At 31.0% G+C, this 9,918-nt stretch overlaps 1 protein-coding gene across 2 annotated transcripts in view; it reads right to left on the reverse strand.

Annotated features, from left to right (window-relative positions):
- Positions 1–9,918, reverse strand: part of LOC106682788 (ubiquitin-conjugating enzyme E2 W) — an 85,353-nt gene that overhangs the window by 63,915 nt on the left and 11,520 nt on the right. Inside the window, exon 1 of one of the 2 annotated variants that reach the window (XM_014423839.3) lies at positions 4,553–4,642. The exons of the other annotated variant lie outside the window; for it this stretch is intronic. The gene's annotated coding sequence lies outside the window, so the exon portion shown is untranslated. Of the gene's footprint in view, positions 1–4,552; positions 4,643–9,918 lie in introns of those variants that run through there. 2 annotated transcript variants of the gene reach the window in all.

A 9,918-nucleotide genomic window follows, 5' to 3' on the forward strand; every position in this document is an offset into this window, starting at 1 on the left:
TATATATATCCTTAAGTAGATCAGAAGATTTCAATTTGGGGAGGAACTTTCAAACTAGAGAACAAGAGAAGAAACACTTACGCACTTATACACGTTCTACAAATACAATGAAGGAAATATATGGATCTAAACAATTTTTTTTATGGTCCACTGAAGACCTAGAAGGACAAAGGGGGGGAAGTCAAGTTTAATTACTTGGAACCGCCGTAAAATAAATTTTGGTGGGATTCGCACCCACAACCTTCTAAACTAAGCTCTCTAGGACCTGAGTTGGGTAAAAATGAATGTAATTATTAATTGAATAATTAATTTAAAGCAAAGATTAATTTCAATTACTGTAATTTGGAATTTCAGAGGTTAAGACAATTACAAGTAATTGTTATTTTAATTGCAATTCCTTTATGAACTAGTGTAATTGTACTGTCATTATAAATACTTTACACCAAAACGGGAAAAATGTTTTACAATACCTACAAAATTTTGAAAATTATACCTAGTTTAAGACTGCTCGCTGGCGTAGAAATTTATTAACATATTACAGTTTATTTAAATTTTTTCGAAGATGCTGAGAGTAAATATAAAATCGATTTTATAATCACGCGCTTGTGTTTCGATCCATTCAGCTTTTAGGATTTCTGCTCCTAAGAAATATATTCAAATAAATTGAATTCATTTATTATTAGTTACATTACATGTAATTGAAATTTCAGTTACAAATGGTCAAGAAGTATTGCAATTGCAATTACTTTGCATGAAGTAATCGAGAATCACAGTTTCAATAACACTAATTATAATTACTTCAATTACTATTCAATTAGTATAATTGTTCTTCAAAATCACTATTTTTTTTTTTAAGTTTTGGAGGCTTTAACGGTTATCTTAGTGTAATTATAGTGCCACTTAAGCATGTAATTGAAGATGGAATTAAATTATTCGTGAAATGATTCCTGCCCAGCTCTGTCAAGAATCCTCGCCCTAACCCGCTCAGCTATCAGGTCCCCCGATGGATTCATTATATATGGACCAGTTAGTTGTAAACAAGCAAGAGTGTGCAATCTCTGTCAAATATATCTGTCCCAGGGAGGGTTTCAACCACTGGTTTTCTCTCCTTCGTTCTCCCTTTCCTATTTCTTTCCTCACTCTTCCTCAACATAGTATTTATTTAGCCTTTAATTATTATTTATTCATCTTTCCTTCAATTTTTAAAATTATTAAAGCTTTGATACGACATTTTCTATAGACATAACATGGGGCAGTAGAGTAGGCACAATATTGATGATAGACCAGTTTTATTATACAGAAGTGAGTAGACCAATAAAATGTCTTAGGAGGGAGCATGCAACATTGCCCCGAAGGGCAATCCTCAACATGATAGTAAAAAAATAAATAAAAGGCAACGATAAAATATATCTAAATAAAAAAATGAAATATCTTTCAGTTCAGTATATAATAAAAACTTTAAATAGACCTTTTCCTTCCGATATCCCTCCACATAATTGTAATTTATAACAAATTTTATGACGTTATATTAACAACTTTTAATGATATTTTTTCAAACAAATATAAATAAAAAGTTATGGTAATATTTAATACTACTGCAGATCAAACCCAATAATAAAACACGGTGTAGAAGTACAAGCGAAAGAAGGCCTTCTACACATCCCAGCCAACATTGCCAATGGTATAAACGTAAAACCGAATGTGATTGTACCTTCAAGGGTATTCTTAGTCAATAACTGCACATATACGCTGTCACATAAAATGCCAGAGCACAAGAATTCTACACTCCATTCTAAACGGTTCGGAATAAAAATAATTGTAACTCAAAAAAGAACCATGAGTGTAATACTTCATTTTTTGATAGTTTGAAAATAATTATTATTTATTTTTAATACAGCCTGTGTGTCAGATGGTGACTATTTTTTCTGCTTTTCAGTTTCATTTTTAGAGCCCACAAATATGTGTGGTTTACTAAACTACTAAGCCAAGGCCTTTTAAATAAAATTCATTACGTTCAGTAAATTCAGGCATCCTAATCAGATCCATATTTTTCTACTGAATGTTTCTGTTAAAGTATACTATGTTGCCAACATTATCATATGAAAATAATAACTGATGAAATATTTTTAAAAAAATAAAATTTTATTATTATTGTAAAAAATAGAAGTGTTTTATTTCTTTATGTCAGAGAAGCTTATCAACAAACACAGGACTGAATAAACATGAACAAGGAAAAAGAACAATTTAAAGCCAGGAAGCAAATTGAACAGTTTCACTGACGATAGGGAATAAACGACTACATCTAGAAAAGTATAAACACCTAAAGATTATCAAATATTGATACCTGGCGATAATCCGCTTTTTTCCTCCCACGTGAAACTAAGGAAAGTTTACACTTATATCATATAAAATTATTTTTAAAAAAAATATAAGGTCAAACCATGTATATACTTTGTTGTGTTATTAATATAGTTATTATTCAGAGATTATCGGAAAAATGTTAAGAAATTTATAACTCCAAGATAATGTATAAATGAACCTGTATACCAGTTCATCTTTCGTTCCCGTTTGTCATTCTTATTTGTAACTCTGATTTTATTTTTTTCCACTCAAAGCTATAAATAAATAATGAATTTATTATCAAAGGAGACTAATTATTTATTCGAAATAAACGATATATCAGTGTGTGCACGTAGATATAATTATCAACGAATCACGTGATTAATAAAATATACATATTAATACATATATATTAATTTAAATTATTAAATGTTCCTACAAGCAAATTTCTGAAATTATAAATAATCGTTAAAAACAACTTTTATCATTTATGGTAGACATAGATTATAATATATTTTAATTGAGATCGAAACTGGATTGGGGGGGGGGGGGTAGATCTTGGATAGATATAGTGATATTGCCAATGATAAAGACAATTGCTATTAAGAGAATCGACCTATAACCCGTGGTGCGGTAGGGTCTTCATTAAAACGGAAGAATGAATTCCAAACTACAACTTTCCGGTAAATATGCAATTACTTTAAATGCCGGTCCACAGAAATATAATTTGGACCCAATGAAACTTAGTCCAGCTTTTGATGGAACAACACTGGAGGTTTGTTTCCATTTTTAGACAAATGGTCCCGCGTATCATGGGAACCGAACCCAATACATGTCGAAATCAGTTATGAATTTCTGTCTGTACCCCCAGGATTGGATCTTAAACCTTTTTTAAATAAATGTAACACAAAACCTTTTGCTTTGAGCTGGGTAACTATGGTCCCAATACGATGTATATATTTTTTTTTTTTAATATCATTAAGTATGAAGTGACGTTTTTGTTTTATTCTAACGAATGTGGATAGCCCAGCTTGGGTATACAGTTTGTTATTAGTAAAAATAGATTCAATGGAAATTGGTTTCTAATTTACCCATGAAATCCTTAGAATAATAGATATAACATAAAATAGTATTATATTCTACCTTCCAATTTTTGTTCCAATAGTGTTATATATAAATGAACAACAAACTAAAATAAAATAAAAAACCCTAAGAGGGTTTGACAGAACAGCAGTAATCAAGTGGAGCCGTGACCATATTAAAGTAAAAATGCCACATGCAGCTTCCCATAGGGAGCAGAACATCTAAGTATGACAATAAACTTCCCCCTTATAATCAGGAATAGAAAGACATTAAAAAAAAAAATAATAAAAATTAGAAAAATCATAGATAATAGACTTAGACATCAGAGAAGCAATGACATTTTAAAGGCGCCAGCGAAAGTGCTCCGTTCCAGGGCATTACCGCATTGCCGATGAAAGTTGTCATTCCGGCCAAGCACATTTTATAAAAATATTCTTTTCCAACACCGGGGTAATTATTTTATTCTCATACAAACAAATTACAATAAAAACAATCAAAACCTTCAGATATATGAAGGCCACGTTAGCTTGAGGAAATATGAAAACCATAGCATCAAATTAAGATCCAAATATCAAAACCTATAATTAAAAATTGTTCAACACATAACTTGATAAAGGGAATTTTTCATAACCCGAATATTTAAAAATTATTTACCTAGGTTTATATATATTATGCATCATTATAATATACATAATACATAACAGTTACTGAATATCTAACCCTATTTTCGATGGAAATTAAAAATAAATAGTCATAAAACCTCAAAAATATTTCATAAGTAAAAGGAGATATATCATTAAGGAAAACTATTTCAAATTTTTTTTTCAATATCATTCTTGGATTATATACATTTTTTAAACGATGACATTTTTTTAGGAAGCTGTCAAAGAATATAAATAGCCAATTCTCATAACACTAAAATTACATTTAAACAAATTTTTAAAAAATTCTAAGACTATGTAGACATATTTATCCATTTTTTCTAAATAGAATTACTTCTTACAGATTGAGAAGTCAATTATTAACAAACAACAGCAAATGTGTCAAGTTTATCAAATCTAACTTAGCAGACAAGTCCGTTTTCTCTTGGAATGTATAAATGTAAAGCATAATAATTCATGCGACGTACGTGAATAACCGATGAGTAACGATGTATTCAGAGCCGGGCCAGCAAGCTACACAATCACAGTCCAGGAGTCGGCACCAACTGAATGGCAAAAGGCCCCGCTCGAGCCAAGCAAGCGCCCCCCCTCTACCTCCTTCGCGTCACCGAGGTGCATTGTAAGCTCTTTATCGCCTCAATGGATATACTGCTTCATTCAGTTCCAAGCAGTCAAATTAAAAACTTTAAATGAAAAACAAAACATCAACGGTTAACGAACAGATATAAAAGGTAATTTTGAACAGTTCTGAAAATCTTAGCAACATGTACATTTTACCAAAATCATAAAGCCCCTAAAGACTTCAAAACAATTTCTCAATACAAAGCGTTTCACGCTTAATTGAAGAAATTATCAGCAAGAAAAAATGAAGCTAGTAGATTAATAGCGCAAAAATATTTTTTGATCAATAACTAATTGTCATCCCCAATGACATTCGTTTTAATAAAATTTATTCTTAATGTTTAAAAATAACGATAAATTTTAATTACATGTTCTCAAGATAAATTTAAATATTCTCAAAATAAAAGTAGAGCAACTTACATCTTTCTTACTTATCAAGAAGTAAAATAGATAAAAAATATTAAATTCCACAACTAAACTAAATACTGGAAGACAATGAAAATCTATAAAAATATAATAAAACTGACAAGTTCATTTGTTTCAACGCGCTACTAATTTGGGAAACAACCAGACCTATTTGAAAAAATATTTTTGTCATAGACAGGCTGACGGAGTACTTTGGAGGCAATCTGCCATCACAAGAACAGGAACCAGTAGTAACCATATAACATGAAAAACATGCCTATGTACGTTACTGTATCGTGGCCATAACTTCATACCCATTACCTACCATACCTACATACCTTACTACATACCATACCTAGTATTTAACAGAACATTTTTATAAGTATGAAAATTGTATGGTAATTCGGTATTTTTGCAGACATAAACGATACATCGCCGAAGGGTGAAGATAGGTACACATATTCAAGTATCTTAAGTAAGCCATCTTGGGATAATGAAAAAACGTGAAACAACGAAATTCATTGGCGTTTGAAAAGGTTTCTTGAAAACACCTACAAGAAATTAGACTGAACAATATTTTATAGGTAATAATTTAAAGATTATTTTGAATTTTAAAGGGTTAGTGACCTCAATTATGGGGCTTCATTATGACTGTAGTTAATTATATTTATGCAGCTATTAGTGACCTCAATTATGGGGCTTCATTATGATTATGCAGCTATTGTTTGCTCCAATCTCTTCCACTCTCTTTACAGAAAAGAAGTGAACATTTCATGTACATATACATTTCAGGTGTTATTCAGCTAATCACGAAGATACAATTTGTCCTCTATCCATTGTATCTATGAAAACAAGGATGAGCCATATAAATTTAACGCGGATGAAATCGCGCACCCATATCTTATTTTTAACTTGGTCTGAGATAAAACTGCAAACGAATTTAAATGATAACAAACAAGAAAAATTGTAGATTGGAGAAGTTTGTCGGGGGGTGCGGTCAGCAAAGAACAACATAAATAAACAAAACCATATTTATTTATTTATTTTATTTATGTTGTTCTTTGCTGACCGCACCCCCCGACAAACTTCTCCAATCATTAATCTACGGTCAACTATCTACACCTCATTAAGAAAATTGTACTTGGTATCGTAAATTAATAATAAATTATCGATTAATGATACTCGTATTTTATTGATGTATGCCTATATACACCATATCTTCATATTAACAATTAAACTATATTGTAATAATTTATTTATCATTTCTGTATTAATTATAGCAAAGGAGCTATTTCACTAAGACGAGATAAAACTAATATTAAATATAATAGATTATTTATCCCTACTGCTTTACTGTGACGTGATGCAGACGTCCCACAAAGAATACAGTCCGAGATTATCATCTGAGTCAGAGGTCCGTAGTCTTGTTTATGCTACTCTGAACCTCTTTGATCTCGTTTAACAAGTGTTTTTTTTTTCCTGAAATCATCTCTCAAGCAAGTTTCTTAAATATTTATGAACTGAATAATGTATTGTAAAGCAGACTGACAGATATTTTTGTCTTATCATGTTCTACACCGCCGTTTGACCCGCGTTAATTTTAGATTGCACGTGTCCGTTTCATGCACGTGGTGAGTACATATAATTCACTGAAAAAGATCAAAAATCTAAGTGGGCAAACAAAAGGACCAATAACGATCACTTTAGTAATATTTAAAAACAAATTATCGTTCCAAAGTTCAATACGCTGTACCTTAGCTGACACAGGTTTTGGTTTGGTATAGATGGTTTCAGTATTATATAGCAGACATAGCAGAAATATTGAAAGAGATGTTTAGTTTTCGAACTATTAAAAACAAAAAATATTTAGCTTTTTTAAAAGCACTTTACTGCACTTCTACAGCTTTAGAAGAAACGTCTTTAAAAATGTCAGCACTATAAGTATTGGCATACCAAGATTACTTTCACGTATGTACTCAGGATTTGATTAAACGTTTAATGCTATGTTACTACGGGCCGTAGAGCGATGAATTGTAGTTTAAAGTTTTTCACACTAAATGGTCTAACACAAAAGGAATTTTTCAAATGAGACAGGTTCTTGAAATAAAGCGCTTTCATGCAAACAAACTCTATAACTTTATATAACAGTATACATTATGTTAGTAGATATCTAGCGATTATTAATCACTGTTATGATATTATATCATGCTTGTTAGTGGACTTGTAAATAAACGTAATATAACAGGTTGTTCTGTTTTTCATTTATAACCGCAAACTTTAAAAACTAAGGAACCAATTTTCTTAACCTTTTGAATATATCTACTTCATAGTCCCTTTTCATATATATATATTCATAGTTCATAGTCCAGTGAAAATAATGGGAAATACGTCACTCCTTTCAATATTCGTGGTAAAATGGTACAAATAAATTTTTATAAATGTAACATAATGCCCATAAAGTCGTACCCAGACTTTATTAGGTTAATTTTAAAAAACGTTTGTTATAGAGGTTGGATCAAGAAATTATAGTCAAATATACTTTATAAAAGGGGTTATTGAAAAAAAATATCACCATCATTTGTAAGGTTATTTTAAATTTTAGTGGAATAAAAACCTTATAAAATTCAAAATTATTGTTAAATGTTTATTTATTACTAGCACTCTTTGTTCAACTGTCTTACTTTTCAAGCAAAAATTAATACTATAATATGTAAGGTTAATACTATAATATGTAAGGTTAATACTATAATATGTAAGTAATATGTTAGGTCAAACTGCAAAACTTACATCATCCACTTTCAATAAAACAAGATTTTTAAACTTGATTTCTTTTTTTTTTTCTTGAAAGTGTAATGTTTTGTTAATAACTTATGTTTTCAAAATAAAAAAAAGCTAATTAAATACCTCATTTTATCGAAATTATTAATTTCTTAAGTTTAATATAAATAATAAAAAGTTATACGATAGCCCAAGGTAGGCAACTCCTCATGCGTCTTTGAATGAAATCAAAGATTGGGTAGAATATAAAATAACTCCACTTAATAAATTAATTAACTTCATCTATAAGCAATACAAATTTCTAAACTTAGCGTACTTTCAAATTATTAGGAGAGGGGTGCTATCCACCCTTCCTCACGGGTAGGATCCCTCCTAGTACCTATCAGATGTTAAGATACAACTAAAGAGGGAGTTGTACATCCCGTTTAATCACACTAAAAGGAAGTTACAACTCCAAAATACAGCAATGCTCGCAACAACTGCCTTTTAATCATTACACTCCATATCTTACATAATGAATGAATGATATGATTGTTAGAAAGTAGCCCATATCGCTTACAAAGCTTAACAATTTATCCGGTGAAGTCAATTCAACAAATTTGAACAAAATCAACAAGGACTGTATAAATTTAATATCAATGGTACTATAAAAATAGTGGTAACTATAATAAATAACATATCTTTCATACGCTATGACTTTCTCAACTTGTATCGAGTCAATGGAGCACGTAGGCAACTCCTCATGCGTCTTTGAATGATATCAAAGATTGGGTAGAATATAAAATACCTCCACTTAATAAATTAATTAACTTCATCTATAAGCAATAAAAATGAAGTTCTTAATTTATTATTAAGTAAAATAAAAGATTACATCCATTTAAAGTCAGCAGATATAGACAAACCATGATACATTGCTGAATTATAATACAAATAGAATGATTTGGTCTCACTAATTATATCTAACACTTAGAGCCAATTTACAACTGATAGCAATAAGATGAGAAAGGCAGGCGCCGTTGAACACTATACAACAAAGCCCTACTTCAGTACGGTCTGCATTCTTCAAGGCGCCCATCCACCAACAGCAAATTTTATCCAATACCATTGTTTTCAGCTGAAAGTGGAACAGAGCTCATAGGCGTTTCTTACCTTTCGAATCAAGTTGCAACCAAAAAGAGAGCAATGTAGGATTCAAGTTGAAATAGTAAATTCAGTCACCAAAACAGTTAGCGGTGCTAGCAACAACTTATTATGGGGAGGGTAAATCTAAAATTTCCCAACTTACCGGAGGTGTAGGGAATATTCCCTGATATTCGTTATGTTCTTAAACATTTTTTACAACCTGGCCCTTCTAAATAGCAGTTTTGAGTATAATTAACTCTTGTTTTAGCAGAATTTTCACAGTTTTCCAATTCTCAAATTTCTAAACTTAGCGTACTTTCCAATTATTAGGAGAGGGGTGCTATCCACCCTCCCTCACGGGTAGGATCCCTCCTAGTACCTATCAGATGTTAAGATACAACTACGAGGTGTTGTACATCCCGTTTAATCACACTAAAAGGAAGTTACAACTCCAAAATACAGAAGTGCTCGCAACAACTGCCTTTTAATCATTACACTCCATACCTTACATAATGAATGAATCATATGATTGTTAGAAAGTTATCATATGTAACGTTATCGATTTAATAAACAAGAGTAGTAAGTCATTTGTAACTAATGTGCTAATTTACATTATATTTGATTTATTACAGATTAGACTATTCAGAATCATTTTGATTTATGGTATAATACTGAAGATTTGTGTCAGAGATTAATTCTTCTTGAATTAATTTCGGACACAGCATCTGACGCCACGATAGCGCGGTAGTCTATATTCGAAGGCAGAACGTGACTTCCGCCCTCAACGCTGTCGCAACTATTTCACAACAGCACCTTTAGTTGATAAATGAAAATGAGAGAAGGGGGGGGGGATTTAAGAGTTGAAAATGAGATAGATGACACACCTCAAGTGATTTCCAGAATACAA

This window comes from Halyomorpha halys, unplaced genomic scaffold (genome assembly GCF_000696795.3).
Source record: "Halyomorpha halys isolate HHAL.00 unplaced genomic scaffold, Hhal_1.1 Scaffold441.1, whole genome shotgun sequence".
Classification (NCBI taxonomy): Eukaryota; Metazoa; Arthropoda; class Insecta; order Hemiptera; family Pentatomidae; genus Halyomorpha; species Halyomorpha halys.